The sequence below is a fragment of the Amblyomma maculatum genome, chromosome 11, assembly GCF_055883805.1.
Source record: "Amblyomma maculatum isolate TAMU_Amacu chromosome 11, ASM5588380v1, whole genome shotgun sequence".
Taxonomy (NCBI): Eukaryota; Metazoa; Arthropoda; class Arachnida; order Ixodida; family Ixodidae; genus Amblyomma; species Amblyomma maculatum.
Genome location: NC_139354.1, coordinates 33,995,375 through 34,019,751, shown reverse-complemented (window position 1 = coordinate 34,019,751; position 24,377 = coordinate 33,995,375). Strand labels below are relative to the sequence as shown.

General features: G+C 51.9%; 1 protein-coding gene across 1 annotated transcript in view; it reads left to right on the top strand.

The window, feature by feature from the left end:
• Positions 1 to 2,115: 2,115 nt before the first annotated feature.
• Positions 2,116 to 24,377, top strand: part of pxb (putative Hedgehog signaling attenuator pxb) — a 218,360-nt gene continuing 196,098 nt past the window's right edge. Inside the window, exon 1 of the mRNA XM_084584547.1 lies at positions 2,116 to 3,008. The gene's annotated coding sequence lies outside the window, so the exon portion shown is untranslated. The remainder of the gene's footprint in view (positions 3,009 to 24,377) is intronic.

The window sequence follows — 24,377 nt, the reverse complement described above, 5'->3', positions numbered from 1 at the left end:
TGTTCTTTGGTAATGGGGCGATATGGATCCGTTTCCAGACCTCCCCTCTTATTTCCTCTGTCTTGTCCCAGTATTCTTTCGGTTGTATACCTATTTCCTTCAATATGCTCCTTCCACCCTTAGATTTCTCTAGCCTTCTTTGTTGTGTAGCTAGTGTTGCTTCAATTATTTCATCTAATGTGTTGTGTATTCCCAGCATCATTAGTCTGTCCGTGGAGGAACTTGCCGGGAAGTGTATAGTGCTCTTTTAATGCATTTTCTGATCATGCTATCGATCCTATCTTTTTCGGCCTTTTTCAGGTGTAAGTATGGCGTGGCATACCCGACCCTGCTTATTACGAAAGCTTGTATGAGCCTGAATAGGCTACTTTCTTTAAAGCCGCCTTTTAGTATCAGCTATTCTCCTTATAAGGTTTGTCGTTTGTATGACCAGTCCTTCCGGTTTCGTTATCGTTTCTCCGTTGTATCCGTTAGTTTAGAAATTTGCGCCGATCGCCCATCGGACACCCGAGACCGAGCACTCGCCGCCGGTCACCGGGCAGAGCTGTGGGCCCCTCCGAGGCCGGCATCAACAAACGCCCTAGACGCTCTCTCTCTCTCTCTCTGGCTCCCCGCTACCACGTTAGATCTCCCCTTGCGTTCTCTTCGCTTAGTGAAAGAAAGCTAATGTAGCAATCGTCCTCATACTTTTTTTTTTTTTTTTTCAGATGCCATTTTTGAGAATAACGCCGCTTTTTGAGGAACGCCGCGTTTCCCTCCTGACGGGGCTTCTAAAGTTTTCACACTAATATGTTGTCACCCATACACAGGTCGGCAGATGCAGGTGACGGAGTGAGACCTACAATTACACGTGCTAAACTAAACAAGCAGTACTGAAAACACCAACAACACAATCAAGCAACATTTGGACATGTATACACTTTTGGCATGAAATGTATGCCTTTATGATGTCATCACTGTCTGACTTGTCAAGAAATTTTGTCGTTCACGGCTGCGGATTTTCTATGTGACGGCAACTCTAACACTTTTGGATCATGCTGTACGGAGCAACTTTTCCGCAGTGCAGCTGTGCTGTGCGGGATCGCCCACTTTATGGACCTTTGGACTCAGAAGAAAACCTGCCTTGAAGCAAACATATATGCAGCAACGAAAAAAAAAACAAGAATGAATAAAACCACAAAATTGAACCACAGGCAGTGCGCCTCGTAGAAACGGTGACCGTATACACAATATTTAATCAAATCGAAAATGAAAAGTTTAGCTGGAGAACGAGGGGCGATATATGCGAACGCGTTGCGCATGATGCCGTTTCGCCACGCGGCGCAAGAACTTCTTGACCGCAGAGAGCCTCGCGTATGTTTAACTCCCTTCACTCCGCAGGGGCAGGGAACGGGGCGCATCAACATAGCCCCGATGGCTTGCGAGTAGCGAGGTGAAGCCACCGGCGAAGGCACGCGCCTGCTGGCGCAGAAAGACCGACCGAAACAATTTGTTTTGTTTCTTGCAACCCACAGTCTCCCGTCTTCCTCGGTATTTCTTGGCGGAGAGAACGACTCCTCCGTTGCGCGTTGTTTTATTCCCTAGCTGCTTCTTTTTCATACTCTGCCGAACCTTCGAAAGAGGGGGTAGAGTATAGGATCCCCCCTCACCTGCCAACCTCTTTCCTGTGCCTCTCTGATTTCATCTCGAGAAAGGAACGACCAACGGTTTGGTGGTGTCTCTTTTGCTTTTCTCTTGCTCCTCTCTCTGCTCTTGATTACTCCCATTTACCCGCGCCGCCGCGCTTGCTCTTCTTGGCGCTTCGTTCTCCACCTTCCTCTCCTCCACTATCCCGACTCTGCCCCCCCCCCACACACCAAGCAGCAGTCCGCTTCGGCTTGCGTTTGAGTGGGGGGCGATTCGCGGCAGCCCTCGAGCACCACCTCTTCCCTCCGCGGGTGCCGCCGCCAGTGAGTGGACTGCACCCTCTCAGAGCCGCCCGCCACCAGATTTCCCTCACCCCCCCTGGAATCTCGTGAGGGGGAGCCAATGGACTCGTCCATTACTCCCCGACGCCAGCGCCTTCTCCTCCTATCCTCCTCGCCAGTGGCATCAGCAGCAGCGTGGAGTCGCTGCCGTCGCCGTGTGCTCGCCGCCGCGCTCCCGAATCGGCGGCTGACGCTGCCACCGTCGTCTAGTATTGACCGCGCGAGCCCAGTTCGTCGTCGGCTGTGTGGGGCTGCGTTGTGTGTTGTGCCTGAGGATTGAGAGCCTGCCCGGAGTTACGCTGTGTTCTCTTCGATATACAGGATACTTGTGGTGCTTCGATTGGGTTCTCCGAGTGAGCTACGTTGTGTGTTGTTCCGTGATAGCGTTTTGGATTCCGCGCCCCTGCTTTTCCGTCACTACTGGGCATCACTTCGGCGCGCTGTGCAAACCGGAACTGCTGCCGCTGTCCATCCACGCTTGTTGTCTCCTTCCGGCAATCCCGCTCTTTTGCACTTGACGGATACTTGCAGCATTTGTTTTCTTCCGTTGCACGGTAGCAAGGAGCAGCGCTTTTGCCACAAGCGGCTTCACCTAACAGCTCCCGCAAAGCGACGCCGGCTGTGCGCGTCTCCCTCCCCTTTCGGCGTGCGGCTTCGGCAACAACAAAGCGATGCCTTGTTTCCGCGGCCGTTTGCACTGGGAGACCGTGAACTGACGGCGAGTAACGCTGGAAGCAGCGACCATCGACAGCGCGTTGTAACCGTTTCTCAACGAGAGGGAGTTTAGTTTTTTTCTACAGTGGTGCGCGCTCTTGTTACAATTTCCTTTGCATTCTCCGCCGTGGCGAGCTGCTCGCTGCGCTTGCGGTGGGATTGAAAATCGTCGCCGTGGTTCAGCTTGATCGCAAAAGGATTTTGTGACAACGCGCTGTTCTCCGGATTGCACCGATGTTCTTTGGATACCAGGTCATCGCTACGGGATACACGGCTCGGCGTTGTTGGCGGCGGTTCTTCGGCGCCTGATGGATATACGCTAGGCAGGTGAGTCGCAGTTCGCTGTAACGCGCGCGTTTTGCACCTCGCCCCTCCTTCCCTGTGAATTTAACGCGAGTATATGACTATGAGCACCGTGCTATCTTCTATTTTGCCTCGCTGGTGATGATCACTGTTGGCAAAGCGAGTCGCAAGGTCTGCTGCTGTGTCCACAAATATACGCAGCGAGTTGTGACTCGCTGTTCATCCGATGACGCGCGTTTCATTTGGCCCTTGCGACATACCACAGGGCACGAAAGAAAATATTAGATGGGAAAGCGACGGCTTTTGGCTGTCGCTTGCCTTTCCTTTCGCTCATGTGCCGTGCGGTGTAGCCGGACTACTTATTGAAAACGGTTTATCGGCCTGCGAATGGTGGCTGCGAACATTCCGACTCTTCCGTTAGGCGTTGGAATTCCTTTTCGCGAACTTTTTGCTGTTTAGGCGTAATATCGATCGTGTGAGCTTAACGCATTCTTGAAATACTTTCCTCTGTGACGTAAAACGCTCAATGCGCTTATCTCCGACGAGTCTTTCTTTTCTTTAATGATCTGTATTCGAACTTCTTTATTTCTTTAGGTGATATGGGCTGAGTGCGAATTTTTTTGAACCGAAGTCAAAATACATCCACGCTATGTGGCTGAGGAAGACAGCAACAATAAAATGATGAAGCACCCGAACGTCGCCCTTTTTGAGAGTGCTCACTTATTCACAATTTGTAACGAAAGATTGTCATGATTCTGAATAATGGTGCTGTTGATTATGAGTGACGTTTAGTCTTCGCGCCGTCGTGGAATCAATATATTTGCCGCGCCTCGCAACATTTCGCCCATGTTTGGGCGCCGTCATTTTTATTTTTGGCCATGTCGTTCAGTACTATTTATTTTTATTTTGGACAGTGTAGTCTTGACGAAAATAGCGCTGATGAAGCCATAGCTCAGGTCTGTTGGCTCGGCGCAATTCTGAAATAATCTGCCCTCCGTCAGCTTCGTTCAATGTGTTGAGGTCCCCGAATCATTTGAGTCACAGCAGTACAAGCTGATTGGACATGTGGCTTTTCCGCATTCATACAAGAACCTGTCAATCCTGTCGGTACTGTTAGTGGCCCAGGTTGCCAACGTCGATTCTATAATTATTTTGTGCCCCTTGTCGAGCCACAGGGGTTGAAGGGTATCACCTCATGTAGGAATCTACGTTGAAGTTGTGTTCTGAGGTATTGCGCATGTAGTATGAATTCACACCGTGTTTTCTTTACAGAGGGTTTTTATTCGCTCTTATTCGGAGTCATTCCATCATACTCGTATGTACATGTTTTCTAAAAGCGAACGGAGTGCGGATGAGCTAACATTATCTTCGTCAAAATTTCAAGAGGCGATGTGTAAGTTTGCAGAATCAAACCTGCGTAAAGCAGCAGAATATGTGGCTTCACAACTGCGCCTTGCTGCCTGTCCAGGGAACTTAATTCATGCTACAGCTTCCGACACTGCTGATTTGTCTGACTCATCTGCAAGTATTGTTGACTCAAAACCGCTTCCGTCGAGACCATCTTCGAAAAAAAAAAAATAGTTACAGCGATATCTTTTGTGCAGGCATGAGGACGCTGTCGAAAAGTGAATGGGCTGCGGATTTATCTTTCGTTGCAAGAACTGTAGCTCGTTCAGTTAGGTGTGCGCACAAAACGTCTTCTATTTCCTTTTTCTAGTGTTAACAACTCGGCAACCTAATTTGAAACTTTGCACTATGAGTTTACTTCGACAAGATTTACTTGACTCAGCGTGGGACGTCAGCTCTTCTCGGTACTGCAGGGCGGCTCCATAAAGCCATGACTCATGGTCCCCCGTGGTGACCGCTTTGAGTCTTGCGTCCTTGTTTCGGCTTTTTTTTTCTTTTTTTTTTCTTTCGCGTCTACTTTGTTGTAAGCAGTGCTCCAACGGCCGCTTTGCACCTGTGGTTTGCAAGTACTCGCTCTCCGAAAACTTGCCGAGCGCAGTGCAACTGGAGGTTCTGAAAACGTCCACTCCCGCCGTGGTGACTCAAGTATTTACGCGCGTGGTAGCCGAGCGCAGCAGCGCGCCGTGGGATCATCACCGGGAAAATATCCGGTGCTCGCAATCTTCGTGCGCTAGGGGTTGGTGGCAATTAACCCGGGGCGTTCAACTCTGCGCCCGGTATAGTGCACGCAGCGACTTTTTTTTCAAGAAACGTAGTCTTGAGAAAACAAGCTGTGGTCACTGCAGTCTTGCAATGCATGTGTAATTATACGAAAGCCTACAGGTATGGTCGCTTGCGAGTGCGTTGAAGGATTGATTAACGTTTTGAATGCTTCCTTTTTGTAATTAGATTTCTCACGTTTTTTTTTTCTTGAGCTTTTGGGAAGCGCGGGTATGGGACAGTAAAAGTAAAGCGATATCGAGTTCACTCCAAACATCGCTAAATGCTTCATTACGCAATGTGCCCGGCAGGGAAGATGATGAGAGATGTCTGTGAGGTTATTTATTATTTTCCTCTTGATATTAGTCGATCATATTTGTGGCTTTTCGTAGGACACCGACGACAATTGTATCCGATCTCTATTTGTGAAAGTGATTATCTGACCTTGTTTATGTGTTTTCATGTTCCTACGGCAGCAGAAAATTATTCATTGAGGAGAAGAAAAAAATCATTCTTCTGACTCTCAGCTCAAAAAGATGAAGTCTGTACCGAAAAGGACTTAGCACCGTCTGCAAGTGTGGGGTGACGTGGCCGCACGTCTGAAGTCGGCGTTAAAAAAAAGTGGTATCGACTCCCGCAGGCTGCTTTAACATAGTGATAAATGCAAGCTTCAAGTTTTGTCACCTTTGCTGCTTTGAGGGAACGTTGCATCGGAGTAAAAATAAAGAAACCCTCCGGAGCTTTGTCACGTCATTCTTGCAAGGACTACGAACGAGGACTACACCGGTATCAATTTCCGGAGCCCTCCACTACGGCGTCTCTCATACCCGAGTAGCTTTGGGACGTTAAATCCCATGAACCAAACCTACACCGTGAAACTCGAGAATTCCTTCGCCTGATAGAGCGATTTATCAGTGCAAAAAATTCAGGGCTTAATAATAGCCCACCGTATCAAGCGGATAGGTACCAGTTATAAAGAGATTTCTGGCATCTATTTGCTGTGCCGCCTGTGGGTTGGTGTAGCATTTACAAACTATTATTCTTTTGTGATAGGTATGGCAAATAGCCCTGCATGTACAAACTGCGGGTGCGACGAGACTATAGGCCACATTCTTTGTTAGTGCCCCATATACAGCGAAGGAAGACAGTGTCTATGCCGTGCGCTGGAGCGTCTAGATGGGCGCCCACTAACTGAAATTAAGATCCTAGGTCCCTGGCCACGGCGATCTTCTGCGGTGAAGGCCTCCCAGGCACTGCTCCGCTTTATGAAAAGCGCAGGACTGATCGAAAGGCTATGATTTTTTTATGTTACGTGATATGACTGTGACGTGATGCGACTGTACTTTCATCACCCATCCCTCTCACCCACACCTTTTATACCCACCTACCCCCAGTGCAGGGTAGCATGCAAACCAGTTCCTTTACCGGTTAACCTCCCTGCCTTTCCTCCTCATCTTCCTCATCCTCTGGCATCTACGTTTCCAGAAGATTCACTTCCCATAGGTTCGAGACCTCGAAAAATTCTGGAGATATTCCGATATAAAGCGGCGCTGCAGTTACCTGTTTTCTACTGTTTTCAGTTCACGGTCACAAGATGCGCCGGTAGCGGCCCTCTCGATCACTTCTGCGGTAAACGCGCGCACAGATGGCAAGAGCGGGTTCAACGCTCTTTTTGCCGACGGTTGTTTCGCTGCATCTGGAGCTTCCGAAGGTCTCTCTCTCTCCCCAGCTCGTGACGCATGCACCGTTCGAAAACGGCGGCTCCATGGGACAAACAAAACGGAGAAGGCTGCGTCTGTCGGCAGCCTTGCTCGTGCTGAGCCCCGCCGGGGTGGCGCAGTGGTAAGACGCCCGACTACTGTGCCGAAGTACCCGGGTTCGAACCCGACCTCAGCGGCTGCGTTTCGATGCAGGCGAAACGAAGAGGCGTCCGTGTGCTGTGCGATGTCAACGCACGTTAAAGATCCCCAGGTGGTCGAAATTACTCCGTAGCCCTCCACTACGGCTCCTCTTTCTCTCTTTCCACTTTCACTTCAACCTTCCTCCCTTCCCTTACGACGCGGTTGTGGTGTCCACAGAAAACAAGTGGGACAGTTACCGCCCCTTTCCCTTCCTATAAATGATAAATTGCCCGTGCTGAGTCAGCGTTTCGTTTCGAGTCGCCCATTTCAGGGGCGCTCTATGCCTCCGCGGATAACGGTTATGACGAAGTTGACGTTTTTGGCTGTTCACTTTGAAACGTGTAGGAAAAGACGTGGCCGCGTGGACTCTGGGAGTGGCCTTCTGCAAGAAGCAAAAAGAAATGAAAAAACTGCGAAGAGGGTTGAGAGAGGAATATATGGTAACAAAACAAATATAAACGTTCTCTTTGTCAACGCGCAACTCATTCGTGTTTCTCGTCTGAGCACATTTCATTTCCTCGCCTGTCGTGTCTTCTCTGGTGAGCCTCTTCTCTTGGGTCCGCGTTATGCTCTTTTTTTTTTCTTTTTTCTTTTTTCTATGGCTGCTTCCCTCGCTCCGGTTCTGAGGACTCTTATGCTGATTGCGCCCGAAGCACGAACGTCGTCGCGATGATTTGACAACGGTCTGACAGCGTCGTCTGCTACGAGGCTTCCGCGTCGTCTGCCGACGGGGATTCGCGTCGTCTGCATCGGTGCGCGCGGCAGTAGAGCACGATGCCGAGGACACAACAAAGCGCAATAATGGGGGGGTCCCGCCGTCGAGTCTCGTCGGCACGTCAGGAAGCTGCTTAGTTCATTTCATCCAAGCACCTTCCGATGATTGACAAGCGCACATGGGAAAACAGAAAAGAAGACAAAAAAAAGTGGCAGGAGAAAAACAAGAGCGCCCTGAGCATCGATCTCGTCTTGCTTGAGAGGGCCCTCGCTCGTTTTCGTGCCGCTGCTTTGGCCTTTGGGCATTTCTTTTCGCGCCTGCAGCGACCTCTTTGTCTTTGTCTGTTTCGTCACGCTCATTCTCGAATCACGAAGACGAGCACCAGGCACGGACGGATAATGTGAGCGCATCGCTTCGTTCACCCCCGCTCCGCTTCTGCTGCTGCTGCTGCTGCTCTTTTGCGCCGGTGTCTCGTCGGAGGAGAGTTGAGCCTCTCGGAGTCCTTGATTTGCATGCATTGGGGACAAAAGAGTCTTTGCTTCGTGGTTTTGTTCGCCGCCGCCCCGCGCTCTGCCGCTTGTTTCTTTTCTTTTTCTTTCTTTTTTTATTTTTTCCACCGCGCTCGCTCGCTCGCTCGCTCGCTCGCCGGTGCTGTCGAGGCGGCGGTGCGTGTGGGAACATTGTCGTGATTACGTTTTGACGAGGCCAGCCTCGTCCCCTCGATCAGCTGCGAAGGTGACAACCGGGTTAATCCCATTCTGTCCGCTTCTCTCACTGGACGCGTTGGAAAGCCGACACCGCTTCTCGCTGGCTGGCATCTTTGCCATCGGGCGTGCATTTCGCGCGGCTAGCTTTTTTATTTCTGCTTTGATCCCGCGCTCCGAAGCCAGGTGCCCGCATTCGGACGTGCTCGGAGTCTTGTTTGCGGCGGTGTCGTGATGGTTCTCTCCGCCTTCTCTTCCCTTTCCCGCTTATGTATATCAGGGACGGGCGTCTTTTGAAGGCGCCCGATGTCGCTTCCATTGTGGTGTCGTCGTCGTCGGCACCGCGCACAATCCGGGCGAAACCGATTGAAGGGACGACGCGCGAGGCGACCTTCCTTCCTTCCTCCTTTCCCCGTTTGACACCGCGGCTCCCCATCTCCCATGGCCCGTCCTCCTTCCCTCTGTCGCGCCCGAATTCGGACAATCGCTAAGTGGCGTCCTCGACTGGGCGGCGGCGTGAGTCGGCCATAAAAGCTACCGAATTATGAGGGCGGGCCGAACGTGAACGGAATGCATCGTTCGGCTTCGCCGCCGCAAACGATCACGACGTTGCCGCGTAGCATGCCCAGTTTTGGCCCCCGGGCAGTCCGAGAAGCCGGCCTTCTCACGTCCTGTACTTCTTTTTTTTTTCTTATTTCTCTCTGTTTTTTTTTTTTTTTTTCGTGCCTGCGTACGCAGCTTCGTTTTTCCGGTCGAAGAACCGTGGCGTAGAAGAACGTGCCCGCTGTCCGTGACGGCGCAACATTGCTTTTTCTGCTACGTGCAACGCGCGATCGGGTCTAGTTTGGCGTGCACTCTGGGCGTTCTTTTTCTCTTTTAATTCTTTTGGTAGTAGCGGCTCGAGGGTATGCACATGGTCAAGCTATGCCTTGTTAGTAACGGCCCAGAAACTATGCTAAATTCACGCGAGCATAAGCTGTTCAAGCAATATGACAAAAAAAAAAAAAAAAAACATATTTCAGACTCTTCGCAAGTGCGTCAGGACAAAATTGATGTATACAATTTCAAGGAATTCATTCTCCTGAAAAAAAAAAAATAAATTAAAAGAAACGAGCCCCTTGCGCTGCCTCGCGGACCGAACGCCTGTTGTTTCCACCTGAGGGAGCATGTGCGTGTTTGCTCATATACTTGTTTGCATTTCCGGTGAATGGTTTGTGCGCCATTGCGAAAAAAAGAAAAAAAGTCCGTTACTTTAGCATCACGCGAGCTAAAGTAGAAGTGTCATACTGTGTTTCTTTTTTTCTTGTTGCAGTGAACAAAAATGCTGTAATGTTGCTTGTGTTGTGACACCTTTTTGGTACAGGGGGTCTAGTCAGAGGTTTTACGTCTCCGCTCTTGCCCAGATACCTTGGCAGGGGTGCATTATATTGGCGAAAAATTGGAATAAAACTCAAGTTTTAAAGGAAATCCGCCATCCTGTGTAAGAACGGACCTATTTTAACTTCGTTCTTATGTGCAGCGGTGGCACAGACTCCTTAATGTATCGCTTAATGTCAGAAGCACCCCCCCCCCCTGGCGCTCGCACACACACACACACACACACACACACACACACACACACACACACACACACACACACACACACACACACACACACACACACACACACACACACACACACACACACACACACACACACACACACACACACACACACACACACACACACACACACACACACACACACACACACACAAGTAAAAGTGAACTCATTGTCTCTCGATGTAAGTAGATGCCTGCTGTAGCGCAAGCCAGCTAGTGACTTGCGCGGTACTTTGTGAGCGCCGACACCTCTGCGGTATGAACCAGACGGTAGAACGGATGTCGCTGCCATGGTTAACCTGGCAATCCAGAAATACAAGGGCTTGCGCTATAAGACCGGACTGTACTGCAGCGTCTCCTCTTCTGACAGATCTTTTCCGCGCTCGTTGTCTAAAGGCTTTTGTTTCTATCGTTGGCGCTTGCTTCATGCCTTGAAGGGCAAGAAATGCTAACTCCGCCCCGTGCTTCCATCCAGCGAAGCTAGAACTGCAGTCCCAGTTTTACCATACATCCGTATCTTGTACGCGTGCGTGAAGGCGTCCCTAAAGAGTTGCCTTTGTCATCAGTCTTCGTCAACACAGCGTTGCTCGCGTCCACTCTAAAAAGGTTGGTTCGGCTATCGTCTGAAATCGATACTCTCTAGGATTATGCCGGACAAAACCTCTCCCGTAGCTTTCTATGCCCAGACTGGCGCCCACTTCATGGCAAAGTGCGGGAGCGGGGATCGTCTGACCTGTAGTGGGTGGTGCAGTTAGCTTATGATAACCATGATTGAGAATCCAACAGGCGATGCCTGCTGGATGCGTTCTACCACCTCAGTGGCCACGCCACCAAGCGGTGGCTCAGGTCCCTTCGCTCGCTCTGCTCCCACGCTGCATCAGCGTGGGAGCAGAGTTTTCGACGAACAACGTTATCCATTTATTACTGCGATGCCTCGCGGCAACTCATTATGCGAATAAACTTCGCCAGGATCCCAGAAGTGCCCGTCTCTCTCCCAAACACGTCACCGTCATGGGAGCAGAGAGAAGGAAACAAGCATCGGCATTGCGATGAGGGTTCCTAGGGGAAAAAGCGGGGGGGGGGGGGGGGGGGGGGGGGGGGGGCTTGATTTGACGAAGGCTGCTGGAAATGAAAAGGCGCCGCGCTCTTCGGGTATGCGTTTCTGTTTTCTTTTTTTTTTTTTTTTCGCACATTTCGTTTCAGGAGCGTGCGCGCCGGGCCGCGTTCTCGAAGGGGCGGAATTCCGCATTCATCGCTTTCCGGGGCCTCGCGCGCGCTCCAGGCTCGCGCCGCTGCCGCATCGATCAGTGAGAGTACGGAATTCACGTGTCCGGCTTCTGCCAGCGTAGCGGGCGATATCAGAGCGCCGAAGTGCAAAAAAAAAAAAAAAAAAGAAAAAGAAAAGAAAAAGAACTGAAAACTAAAGGAACGTGTGCGCGTGTCTGAAGTAAAATATTAAAAGGAAATGGAATCCTCCGAAAACCTATCCCGATTGAGCCGAAACATCACGTTCTCTTCAATTCATTTTCGGTGCGCTTTTTTTTTTTTGGGAAGCCTCCCTTTTTTTTCCCCAGCCCTGTTCTTCCGTTCTTTCCTACCCATCGCTCGGAGAGCCGCCCTGTCGTCACATTTGCATGCAACCTTGCGATTCCCAGTTGGGCCCTTGTGCCGGGGAGACTGCCGTCTAGGGAGCGGGCATGCACCCTGCGCCGTGTTCCTTTTTCTCCTCCCGCGTTGCGGGAGGGCTGAATTGGGGAGCGGCTGGGAGTCCCCCGCGCGTCCCTTCTTGGATCCCGGTGGATTGAGAAAGCTCGTCCCCTGCACATTGCGATTGTGAAATGCGCGCCAAACGAGGGCTCGACGACATCATGTGCTTCATAGTGTAAAGCATGCATATAAATAACTGCTCGAGGGACGACCGCTGTTACGGCTGCTTTGACACTTCCGCTGGAAGTTAGGTTACGTAAGGGGCTAAGGGAATTACGTCTCTCTCGTTTCGGGGTTGTTTCATAATAGAGAGAATGCTGCAGTTCCAAACTAACGCGTGCCCAGCGAGTTTAGCGCAATCCGTCAAGGTGGAGACCGGTTATGGAATAATTGTTCATCTTTCGTTCAGCTCCATGCCCGTCGGAGTTATTACTTTTTTTTTTTTCAGCTGCGATAATTTCGATAAGCTCCCCTCGATTTCTTCTAGATTTTTTTTTTTTTTTAGTCAAAGGCGACTCTCGACCATCGAAAACGTCAGCTTAAACTTTTGCTGTTCTGGGCAGAGCTATGGGGTGTTTTGTGATTTATGTGTATGATTAGGCAAGAGTGTCTTGTGTTCCCGCGTCTTTCGCTGGTCCTGGTATGTCAGATTCGTGCCATCTTACAGTGGTCTAGTTCTTTGCCTTGCCATTTCGGAAGCTTCCAGTGACTGCCTATTGTTGGTAACTGCACTTATCGTCTCATTCCGAGAGGGCTCCTCTCTGTAGACAGTCACGGCGGAATTACAATCGCCACCTCCCCCACCCCACACACACACGCTTATCCTCCCCGCTTTTTGCTTTCTTTTCTTTCTTTTTTTTTGCGTGTGTATTCACTATCACCTTGCAGCGCTTGCGCGAGATGCACCTATACTTCGATTTGATTTTGGGGAGGTGCTGCTGCGTCTAGCGTCATTTCGCTCATGTTCCCGGAAATAACATTTTGCTCCGTAACTTTTTCACTCTGTTTTTCCCAGAGTCTGCGCACCCCGTTCTCTCTTTCCGTTTCGAGAGACGGCGAGGGACGGAGTCGATCTTCGCCTAGTTATCAGTTGAAAGCTAGGCAGCGTGGTATGAGACGGGAAAAAGAGTTCAGCGCGGTTTACGGCAGCTAGCGGCGATCATCCGGGACCGATTGCAGGGCCTCACCTTCGGCGCGTTCTCAATGTCGACAGAAGGCCGAGCGGGCTCTTCCCTTCCCAGCTGCGCCGTTGTGTGGATTGGGAAGAGGCTGGGAAAAACGGGAAGAAAGCAGGTTGCGCCTCGGTTCGCCCTCCCTCTGAAGCGGAGAAGCGAAGTTGAACACCCTGGAAGAACGGCCGGCCGTCGCGCATCACTGCTTTGCGACACTGTGTGGTGGAAAGGGAGAGAACGTGTGGGTTACTTCGAACTCAAAATGCGCGTGTGGAGAGGCTGGGGGAAAACGTTCCCGATTTTTGGCTATATAAGGGAATTAGAAGTCCCCCGCCTGAGTGGTGCAGGATGTCGCTTGGTCTGGCTCCCTGGAGGATAAGCGTAGGTATTCTTTTTATCGCTTGTGTGTTTTTCCGCGAGAACACGACGCCACGCGCGGCGAGAGTTTGGGGCAAGCGAGCGAGGAGCGTTTCTCGTGTTCCATGCAAATGAGGCGGCATCTCCCCCGTTGTCACGGCGCGTCGAGGGGTGCGCCTGCGCGCTTCGCTTTGAATTCATACTCGCGTTCGCAGTTTCGCGCAGCGTACCGAAAGGCGATCTGAACCGGATTGCTTCATGCGCGCGCGGAAGTAGTCCCTGCGTCAAGCGATCAAATAATTTGTGCCAGGCTGACTTTAGCGCTCGAAACGTTATAAGTCACCTGTGCTGGCGAGACTTTTTTGGAAATAGGCTGCCGCGCAGGTAGGTTTGAGTGAAGGCTGTTGTAGGATGGCGTTGCAGTGGCCACCTCGCATTCTTTCCCGCTGCTTGACTGCGGCAGCTGGCTTTCGTAGGAGTGCACGGAACGGAACTCCGGTCGCCGTCGCGGAGCAAGCCTCACGGGCGTCCGCTCGCTGTTGTCCGCACGGTGATACGCGTGGGTCAGTTGCAAAGGACAGCCTTGCCTGTTTAACGCGCCGCTCTCATTGGTTGGTACGATGTCGACTCCATTGCCTCCGCCTGCCTCGCTTCTAACGAGAAGGTGGATTCTATTTGTCCCATAATATCGATGCAAGGACGAGGCTTCGTATCCGTGGAAAGGTGGCCGATGAGTTTGCAGAAGCGTGGCCCCAAATCCCACATGGTGAAATAGATATATAATGTGTGTTTGTGTGTGCGTAAGAGAGAGAAGTGAATGCGTTTACCGTTCTGGTCTTTGCTCTGGGTCCAATTAGTGATGCCCGACGAGCAAGGCCCCAATTACCAGCTTGCGCTGAACTCCCTTCGTTCGTCCATAGCGAGGTGAAGTTGTGCGCATACGATCGAAGTGATTGCTTCCGTCAGCAGGAGTACGCGGTACAGCACCGCAATTGCAAATCAGTGACCACTGAAACGCGGTGTACCTACAAATTTCCTCGTCTTTTTGCGAAGTTTCGAAAAATGTATCGCCGTTCCTACTTCGTAAATGCTGCCGTCGACACGTGTGCATTTAGCATGTCGAGAATTTTACGACATTGTTTTCATAACAACGGCATAAGTGTGAGGCAGACGTCTATGGAGCCGTCGTTTAGCTCGAATCCGGAGACGGACAGTTTAGACATCTCCTCACAAATGCTGCGCTGTTTAGTTTTACACGGACAAAGGAACTGTACAAACGCTGAGGTTAAGCGCAACCTCACTTGCGCTTAACCTCAGCGTTTGTCCAGTTCCTTTGTCCGTGTAAAACTAAACAGCGCAGCATTTGTGAGAAGATGTTCCAACTAGCTCAATCTCAGGCACTTCAGTTTAGACACTTGCTTCTCAGTGGTATTCAGTGGCCGCGCGCACAGCACAGCGCCAAATAACGCCCGGCTAGCCGTTCAAAACATGCGCAGCTAAACGGCACAGAGCCCAAGGTGTACTACACACCGCCGACGGTATAATTGCTTCCTCGGTATTCAGCCACCAGGAAGTTGGCAGAAGCGGCGCCGTATGGCGCCCAATCTGCGCGCTTTTATCTCGGTTTTCACTTACGCCTTTCGATAAACGGAAGCCCGACCGGCCGCGTCGGCGTGCTCCAATTGCAAGCGTCCCAATCACGAACAACTACGGCGCCCCGTTCACCGCCCGCCAGTCTGGGCCGTCGTGGCTTCCCACCCAGCCGAAGGATAGTTAATCTTCGACGCCGGCGCTTTGTAGCTAATCACCGTCCGACGCCGCTGCTTAACGGGGCGCCGCCGATCCGCCGGCGGCGTCGAATGAGGCACCGGGGGAGAAGCGGCACGCCAGTCGGGGGGGGGGGGGGGGGGGGGGGGGGAGACAAAAATACGTCCGAGGAAGAGAGCCTGGAGAACGGTGCCATCGGTTCATCGCGCGGGCGTTTTATCTCCGCGCGTGCGAGGTAGACGTCGTGAAAGAAACTTGCCACCTCGGCTCAAAGGCGTCGCGTTTTAAGGCGCGCGACATTGTTCGAGGAGGGGGGCGGGGTCTCGCGTCCAGCTGATAACGGCGCGCCGCATAATGACTTGGCCGCGGAGTGTGTCAGATAAGTGTGTTTGGGGAGCCGTGACCTAAGCACTGCACCTATATAGGCGAAGGATAACGCTTCCAACCGTGCGTGCTCTATCTGCGCCCGTGTATGTCGGCTGGCATTGTGTGAGCACTTATTTTCTAGGCAGTGATCTTGTTAATGAAAGGTAATGTTCTACGCTGCGTTGTGATGCATCGCAATAGCTTGATGTGCTGCCTTCGTCGTGCCTGTCCCTATCCATTAGTGTAGTCTAATGCGCCCTACGCGTGTACCGAATTGGTTGCATCGAGCATCGTTGACGTCGCAGGCAAGTGGTTGCTTAGCGTATAGCCTGGTAATGTATGTATACTGCTCTTTGTGCTCAGCCCGGACGGACGAACGGGGCACGCCCTAGTTTCAGATGTCATCACGTTTATTTAATTTCTTTATCTGTCAGTCTTAATGGTATTGTCGATAAATTCGGAGATATTCTTTACACTTAAAGTCCGAATAGTTCCTAATCCTGGACTTGTGTTTTTGTATCTACGTCACCTGAGTGCTTTCAAGCCCTCCCCTACCCCCCCCCCCCCCCAGCTACACACACACACACACACACACACACACACACACACACACACACACACACACACACACACACACACACACACACACACACACACACACACACACACACACACACACACACACACACACACACACGCGCGCGCGCGCGCACATACACACACACACACACACAAAAGAACTTCGCCAACGTTTTAATGCTTACCGCTAAAGTATAGACAAGTGCATTTTACGTACGTACAACACAAATTCGTGCATACGTACATACACACATGCATACATGCCTGAGGCTGCGCCATCATTTGATAAGAAATGGAACTATTCAGTTAGTAAACGTTATATTCATTACAAAAAAAAAATAAGTTCCGCCCATCGCATGGGCGCCCGCATCTGAGTGGTGGTAGGTGGTGGTGGTGGTAAAAATGGTTTGTCGCGCGGCAGCTGGTCGGCTGGCCCTTTTACGCACTCTCCCTCCGCAGCTCTAGAGTAACCCTGTGCGCGCGCAGTTTGTCTGCGCAAGACAAAAGCTCGCTAAAACTTGCGCGCGCACACGCGCGCGACCAGAGAAAACACCTCCACGAGTGGCGGTGTTGGCGGCGCGCAGCGATAACTGGCGCGCGAAAGCGTTTACCTCGCCCCTCTTTGTTCTCGGCTATCCTCTGGCGGCAGGCTGATATGTGCGTCGATTAGCGCGCGAATAAGCCGAGACCGGTCTCTCTCTCTCTCGCTCGCTTTGTGTGGTGCGGCCAGTGGTCGGTCAGAACGACCGCCGCCGGACGACTGTGCAACAGCAGTATGCACGTACTGTAGCGACGACGCCGGCCAGTCGTTGGGTAATTGCGCTCTAGTACCGCGTTTCCTCGCGTATAAGGCAAGCACCTGGCGCGCCGGGAATAACCTGGAGCCAGGCGGACAGCTAGGCGGCTCAGGTTCTTCAGACAAGGGGATTCCGCTACAGAGGAGTGATTGTCTCGACTGAATTAATGGTACCAATGGTCGCAAAGCCGTATGTCGTGCCTCTGTCAGCATGCTATCGGACCTCTTGTCTCATACTGTAGCCTTTCTTTTCTTTTTTTTTTTTTCCGCGACGCATTGTTTACCTGTTAATTGAAGAAAATCGTGCGCGTATGCGTTTCACGCTTGCCTGGATGCGCTCAACCATAGCCTCTGTCTCAACGCTGAAGTCAGTCACGACGCCGGAAGTGAAGGGCTCTCTCTCTCTCCAGCTCTGTTCAGCCGCTTCGCCTTCGTCTTTCGCGTCGGCGGCTTATTGTGCCCTTTCCGTGGTATACGCATTTTCTCCTTCGTGCAGTCGTGCGAGATGGTTAAAAACGTCGGATTTAGTGTTAGTGTCTCCCTCACTCGGTGCCTTTTTCCGTCGCCACGAAGCGGGCAAGCGGCGGTGGGATGCTTACAGCCGAGGAAACGCGGTATTGCCGCTGACCAGAGTAGGAAGTGGCGGTGCGCATAGCCGTGTGCTGGTCGTCGGCGGCGCAATTGGGTCGTTGGCGGCCGTAAACGCCGGCACGTCGCCGAGTCATTGGGGTTAAGCGCGGGGCAAGCCGCGTTGCCGCGCTGTTTGTGGACACGCCCCTCGGTCCTGCTCCAGGGACCCCTCTTCACGAAGCCGCCAGGCACTCATCGCCGCCGCATTCATTGGCTCTGGTGGCGGACTTGAATCCGGCCCAGATTGCAGGTGTCTGAGGGTCACAGTGTCGTGCGCAAACGCCCCCCCCCCCCCCCCCCCCCCTAGCCCTGTTTGCTTATTTAATTGTATTTTTATATCATTCTCTCTCTTTTTTTTTTGTCCGTATATATCGTGCTGGGCTTTATTTTCGATCATTATTTGCTCCAAGTTGTTGAAATTAGCCGCAGTCCTCGACTAGGACGTCCCTTATTACCTGACCACTGTAAAGTAAACGAAGCCAAACCTGTCATCGTTCGGTGTCTGGTTCTATACAAATGCTTCACTGGACGTTATAATCAGCGTGTGTTATTTCATTGCGAACCCATTCGGTTTTTACAGCCTCCCAAAAGGAAATAAAATTAAGAATAGCTGTGTGCAGCCGCCCATGTATAATTTACACTATAACCCCCTGTAGTATTCTCGCGCAGTGTACGTATTATGGGACGGCTTTGGCATAAGCACTATTAAAACCATGCGAGAATCGCTTGGAGACTGCTGGCGCCAATACTGTTTGCTCATCACCGGGTTTAACAGCGAGCGAGCAGTCCCTCGCGGACGTGTCGGTAGAAGGGGCAGGCACCTTGTGAAGTCTCCGTGGACGCGGCCGGTGGCGGGTCGCCCTGTACGCATGGTCGGTAGTGAGGATGCAATCACGGCGGCGTTGTCACCACTGCGATCAATATGCTAAAGCGGCGGCTCGCTGCGCGCAGCCGCGCTCTAATGCGCTCTCTCTCGGCGGTGGGCGTGTCTGTGTCAGGGCCTGACCGGACGTGGCGGCGATGCTACGGCGATAGACGGACCCCGCGCGATTTGAAAGCCTTTCGCGTAGCGTAGACTGTGGCCATTTGCGCCTGCCCCCTCTTCGTTTGTTGCTTTTGTGTTCTCATTGTGTTTTTCATTCCCGTTGTCTTTGGAGTATTGGACGCATGGGATATCTGGAATGCTCCGCGTTGCGACCTGCTACCAGTTTCTGAGCTTGGCCGGTTTCTGCGCTTGCAGTGCGCACTAAAAGTGTTCAAGCCACTTTTCGGGATGGCCAGATGGACTGGGCCCTCTTAACGGGTCGTCCTTCGCCTTGTCAAGGGTGGTACAGAGCCGAAGTTTTATTGCGATAGCAATACTGCGCCAGGTTTCGGCCCGTCGCGTCGTCCCGGGAAGAGCCTCGTTTGACCTTGAACAGCCGCAAAGGAGAAGCATAAGAAGAAGAAGGAGAAGACAAAGAAGAAGACGAAGAAGAATGCTCGGTCACCGGCACCTAATGATTTCGCTCCACATTCGGTTCAGCATCATTGAACCCTTCTCATTTATATGTGGGCTGGTAGCTTACGCCTTCGCGTCAAACTCTTAAAGGAAGAGCTTGTGTCTCCAATAATGTAGCACCTTACGCTGATAGGGTGCCTGGTAGGGGAATAATGTAGCAGGCAAAAGAAGCTTCCGTCGTTGCTATCGCAATTCAACTAGGGTTAACTAGAGTTAAACCACAACTAATTTTTTCAGAAGCGCCCTTGCGTAGCTGCGTCGGTAATATATAGAGCAGGAAGAGTCAATCGAGTAGGCGCGATTTTTTTCTATCTCCGTGTGCGGAAGGATGTCAAAAACGAGCGCAGAGCACACCAAGGTTGTTCTCTTGTGCATCGTCCGAATGGATCGCGTACGGCCGCCCACTTGTAGCGTAAGTGATGTGCATCAAACCTGTGGGGTGCTGACAGTGGCCGGGTCCTTTATGTTACTCGAGTTACGAAACAGCGCAGGTTTCCAAAGTGTCGCGACACCTATGTTCAGTGAAACGAACTGGAAGATTACTGGAAGAATTCGAGATTATCCCGAAATGGTATGCCCTAGCTGACAATGAAATTAGTCAAACATGTATTAAGACGACTGACGGCGACAGTTTCGTTTGCAGCTTCCAGCTCATGCATCTGTTTGTTCAGCTCCGCCACAAGGAAAATGGTCTGGTTTGATTGATTTGATTGATTGATTGATTGATTTATAGGAAGGGAAAGGCGCGGTAACTGTCTCACTTGTTCTCTGCGGACACCTCAACCGCGCCGTAAGGGAAGGGAGGAAGGTGGGAGTGAAAGTGGAAAGAGAGAAAGAAGAGCCGTAGTGGAGAGCTACGGAGTAATTTCGACCACCTGGGGATCTTTAACGTGCGCTGACATCGCACAAAGCTGACTTCCGACACTTTTTTTGATAAAGGAGAGGAGATTGACTGAGGCATGGTATAGACAACAACATATTGCAATCAGGGCAACGTTTTGCTCGTTCGAGCTCCCAAATACATCCCACGGTATTCGTAGATGGTACCACGCGGCGATGTCGTGCAGGCGTCCACTGGCGATCCTTGTACACCGTGTTCAGCAATAATGCAGCCTCCGGCGGCAAGCCCCTCAGGGAAACGCTCAATCTCGTCCCTCTCTGTGCCGCGTAAAACGGGCCCTGTCAACTTAATTACCTCCCGGCGCTTCGATTACACGAGGAGCAGCGAAGGAGGAAGATGAGGCTCGCCCGACGGCCATCGAGCGGACAATGAGCGCTCCGCACGTAACACGCGCTTTGCGCCGGCGTCGCATATGCTTTGACAAAAGCACTCGCGCGCCCGCCCGCTCTTTCTTGCCCGCCCACTTACGTCAGCCGGCGGCCAAGCGACATTGGACTTTTGTTAAGCGTGATGGATGAGGCCGCGGGCCTGGTTCCATCGGCGGCCTCTGTGAATTGTTCATTGGCGCTTGCGTCTCCTGTCTGGCCGCCTGCCTCTCCAAAGCGAAGGTTGTGGCTCTGCCCGGCGTCCCCACCCTCTCTCTCTCTCTCTCTCTCTCTCCGTGTGTGACTTTGCCTTCTCGTTCCCGCGTCATTGCTTTTCTCGGGTTCTTTTTGTGGAGTTCGCGATAAACCTTGTTGGCGGTCGTGATTACTACCTGTCTCCCGGCGTGTTAGGCCTAACAAGTCTCGGTCTCTCTCTCTCTCTTTCTGTGGAGCTCAGTCATCGTTCCGGTTTTCGTCGCGATCGAGATCGGCCGGCTGCTATGTTTGGAATTGGGCCGCGCAGAACACCCCCTCCCTTCCCCCTCCCTCAATTCATCGCTCCGAAAGGGACCTTAATCGGCTCCCTTGTTTGATCGCGGTGTTTGCACAACTGTTCCGCGATAAAGCGTAGTACATTGCAAGAGGCAACGATTGGCCGGGCGCTGCCGCCCTTATAAAGAACAGGCTCGGCGCTTGCACTGAGAGGACCAGTTCGTGCCCGTCTCTTGGAAGACCGCATCCATCTCGCCGCATTTCGAAGCCCGCTATCTTTAGTCGCACGCATTAGTCTGGTCACGAGATGAGTGAGGTCGCCCTATTCGTACGCACCGAAGTGTATTATAGCTGCAGCCCACCATCGTGACGGAGTTGCTGTCATGCTGGGTTCTCGCGCCAGCATGACTGGGCGAAGCTTTATTCGGCAGGATAAGACGGACGGCTACGAAAAACAAAGGAGTCTTGTGGTAGTGCACTGAATTTAGCCGCTCTGAGCAGCATGATTTCTCCTTTTGGCTTTGGGCGTAGCCGGTAGAGGGTTAAATTTAGAAGTGCGCGCAAATTAGTGGTGATAAAAAAAAAAAAAAAAAAAAAAAACAAGACCGTAAAGTGTCTGACAGTTGTCGTCCATACACGTGAAGTGGGGATTTTTTTAACGTAAGTGCGACAGCAAGAAAAAAAAAGTTTGCTCTGGTCTTGCTGGTTGCCATAGCAACTATGACGCCACTCATTCGAGTGACCATATAGCGGCGAGTGTAATTACGGCATGCACAACACGGCACTCCTGAGGCAGGCCGCCTCCACCTGACCGCCTCTGACGTGTCGTATATGGCATCGCTAACGGTGAAGGTGGTGGTGGTGGTGAAGACGTTTATTTCATATTGGGAGCTCCATGTGTGGCGCCAGATTTCCTCTTTTGTATAAAAAATGTGACGCAACAGTTCTTTGTGCGGCGTTTAGATGGCGTCATATAACGTTTCACTTCCGATTTGGCATCTGTCTGCTAGCCAAATTGGACGCTAATTTGCTATAAGGATTCGAGCCGACGACACGTGCACATTCAATTGAGCGTGCACGTGCAATTTAACGTGCAGATTCGATTGAGCGTGCACGTGCAATTTAACGTGCAGTGGATTGAACGTGCACTTGAATTGACACGTGCAGTAATCATGCGCAAAACTTTGCAGGACTGTGCGAATCTCTCTCTGTTAAACAGCCAAGCAAAATCGTTCCAAACATTGCCAGACAGATCTGGTCATTGGCCAAATATCGGAAGTATATTGGAAATCAGCTGGGAATATGCAGGAACATCGCCAACATAGTACCAATATTGGGTGCATGACCTTTGCTTCCTGCGGCGCTTTCGCTCGTCTTAATCGGTTTAGGGGAGTTAAACCCCTGCGAGGATTATGAATGTCGCTAACGAATTGCGGCGCGGGTGGCGCTTGTTTGGTTACATATGCAGACGGCCGTCGTTACTTGGTTGTGAACGCACCATATAGCTCACCTTCGGTTGTCTGTTCACGGGAACCACGGTGAAACATCTGAACAGTCAAAATGCTTCCAAAAACGTAACGCGCTACCGTATCTCTCTATCGGTTGAAAAACCCATTTGAGACTTTTTTTTTTTTGTTATTATTGGGACAGTGAGGGACACAGAGGTCGGGGGGAAAAAAAAAAACAAGAACATAAATCTGTTTATTCTGGTTAGCACTTGTCCTATAGTGTACGTACCTTTATTTTTGTTTTCAATCTACCCTGTTCTTTCTTCCTGCCTCTCACCTCTTTGTTTCGCTCTAACGCTTCCTTACTGACCCTTTATTTCCGCCGCCCAAGGTTAGGTGCTTCGGTAATTAGGTATAAGATACCGAGGCCGGCAGACATATTTTCCTTCCGCTTTCGATATTTATTGAATAAATAACCACTCGCTCTAGGTTAACAAGAAAAGCCAAAGTGGGGTTATGGGAAGATGCCAAGTGGGTATATATTTTTGTGAATATTGAGTCAGTGCTTCGAGAACGCGATCCCGCCCGGGCACAGCCGAGGTGCGTTGGGAGCGGCAGGCAAAGGCCTGCACTCGGGGCTCTCGGTGGGGGGGAACCGCTAGACTCAGTTCAACGCTCGCCGCCCCGCGGAAAAACGACGCGTTGTTAACAGGCGCTGGCATTCCAATGGCCTCTCGTCGCCGTCCCTTGACCCGAGTGGAGAGAGGCCGACCGTACGCCGGTCATCGCTCGTATTTCTTTCCCGAGAGTTAAAGAGACACGGAGAAGCGGTGGACGTGAAAAAGAAAATGCGGCGTCCGTGCTAACACGTACCCGTCTGTGAACAGTGGCCGCGCTTTCCGCGGGAGGGACCCATCCGAGTAGCTTCTTCTTAACTGCCTTTGGACACTGCACGGCAGGCCGTACCTTAACCAAACTTGGTTTTTGCCGGAGCACCGGTCGGTTTAGACGAGTCCGTCCTGCGCCGCATCGCTCGCAGATAGCCTCCGCGTACACGTCACGGATGCACGCATGCCTGTTCGTCCAAAAACATACACGAGACAGAGGGTATGGGCGCGCGACCTTGGATCGCACGTGCACGGCACCGGCGGCCCCAAGTTGCGTGCACCACCGTCTCACTTGGACGCGTGCACGGAACGAGAGATCGCCGCTGTCTAAAGTCACTCAGTTACTGGTTAGTCTCTGCTTGTCTTACTAAAGTCAGTCATGGGGTAGGTAAAGTCGCCTCTGCAGGGGTTAAGACACTACTGCAATGACGCGATCGGGACAACGCCTCAACATTTGCGGTGTTGAAGCCGGACGCCGGTGGACCGTGTACGCGATCCCCGCGTGGTTGTATGCGACAGCGACCACGCGTGCTTCTTTAGCGGCTGCGTCATTGGTCACCGTTCTCATTGGTCGACCCTGCAAAAACCGCCACACATTCGTTGTTCGGAAGCCGCTCACCTCATCCAGCAACTGAGAAAACACGAAGGTGGTTGGCTAACATCGCCCCTCCCCCTTTCCAGCTTCGTAGGCTCAACTGCAATTCTTCTTCAGCTCTACACGTCGTCTTGTTTGGACAGTTGTTAACCGGATTCAGGAGCGTAAAGCAATCTCTGTGCGCGCAGCACGCAGCTAGTTACGACCCGAGCAGCGCGCCTCCCCTAGGTCACTGCATCCCGGCCATCCGTCGCAGTGCACCGAATAAAGAGACGCAGAGCGGCGGACCGGTGGTATCTATGCATAACCCTGCCATTGCAGCCGCTTGCCAGGCCATGAGCGGGGCTGTTTGCGGCGGCGGCTTTTGCAGCGCGCATAATCTTGCCGCAGCTGATGGCCGCTGCTACAAGGAGGCAAATAAAAAAAAAAAAAGAGAGAGAGAAACGAGCTAGAGTCGGAGACGAAGCGAGCCGCCTAGGAGACCGGACGCAGCGCCGCGCAGGAGGAGACCCCCTTCTTCCTGGCTATGGCACAAGGTGCAATGAAAACAAGCCGCGCAGCTCGCAAGACAGATGGGTTTGGTAATAACAATAATAGGCGGAACCGGTTCGTTGGCCCTGCGACGGCGGCCGCCGCGCTTCTGCTGCTGTTTCTTCGCTCGTCCTCCTCCTCCCTCTCCTCCTTGTTGCGGGTGCGTCCTGCGAACGAGGAGAGGGGGAGGAGGAGACTCTCTCCGTCGACT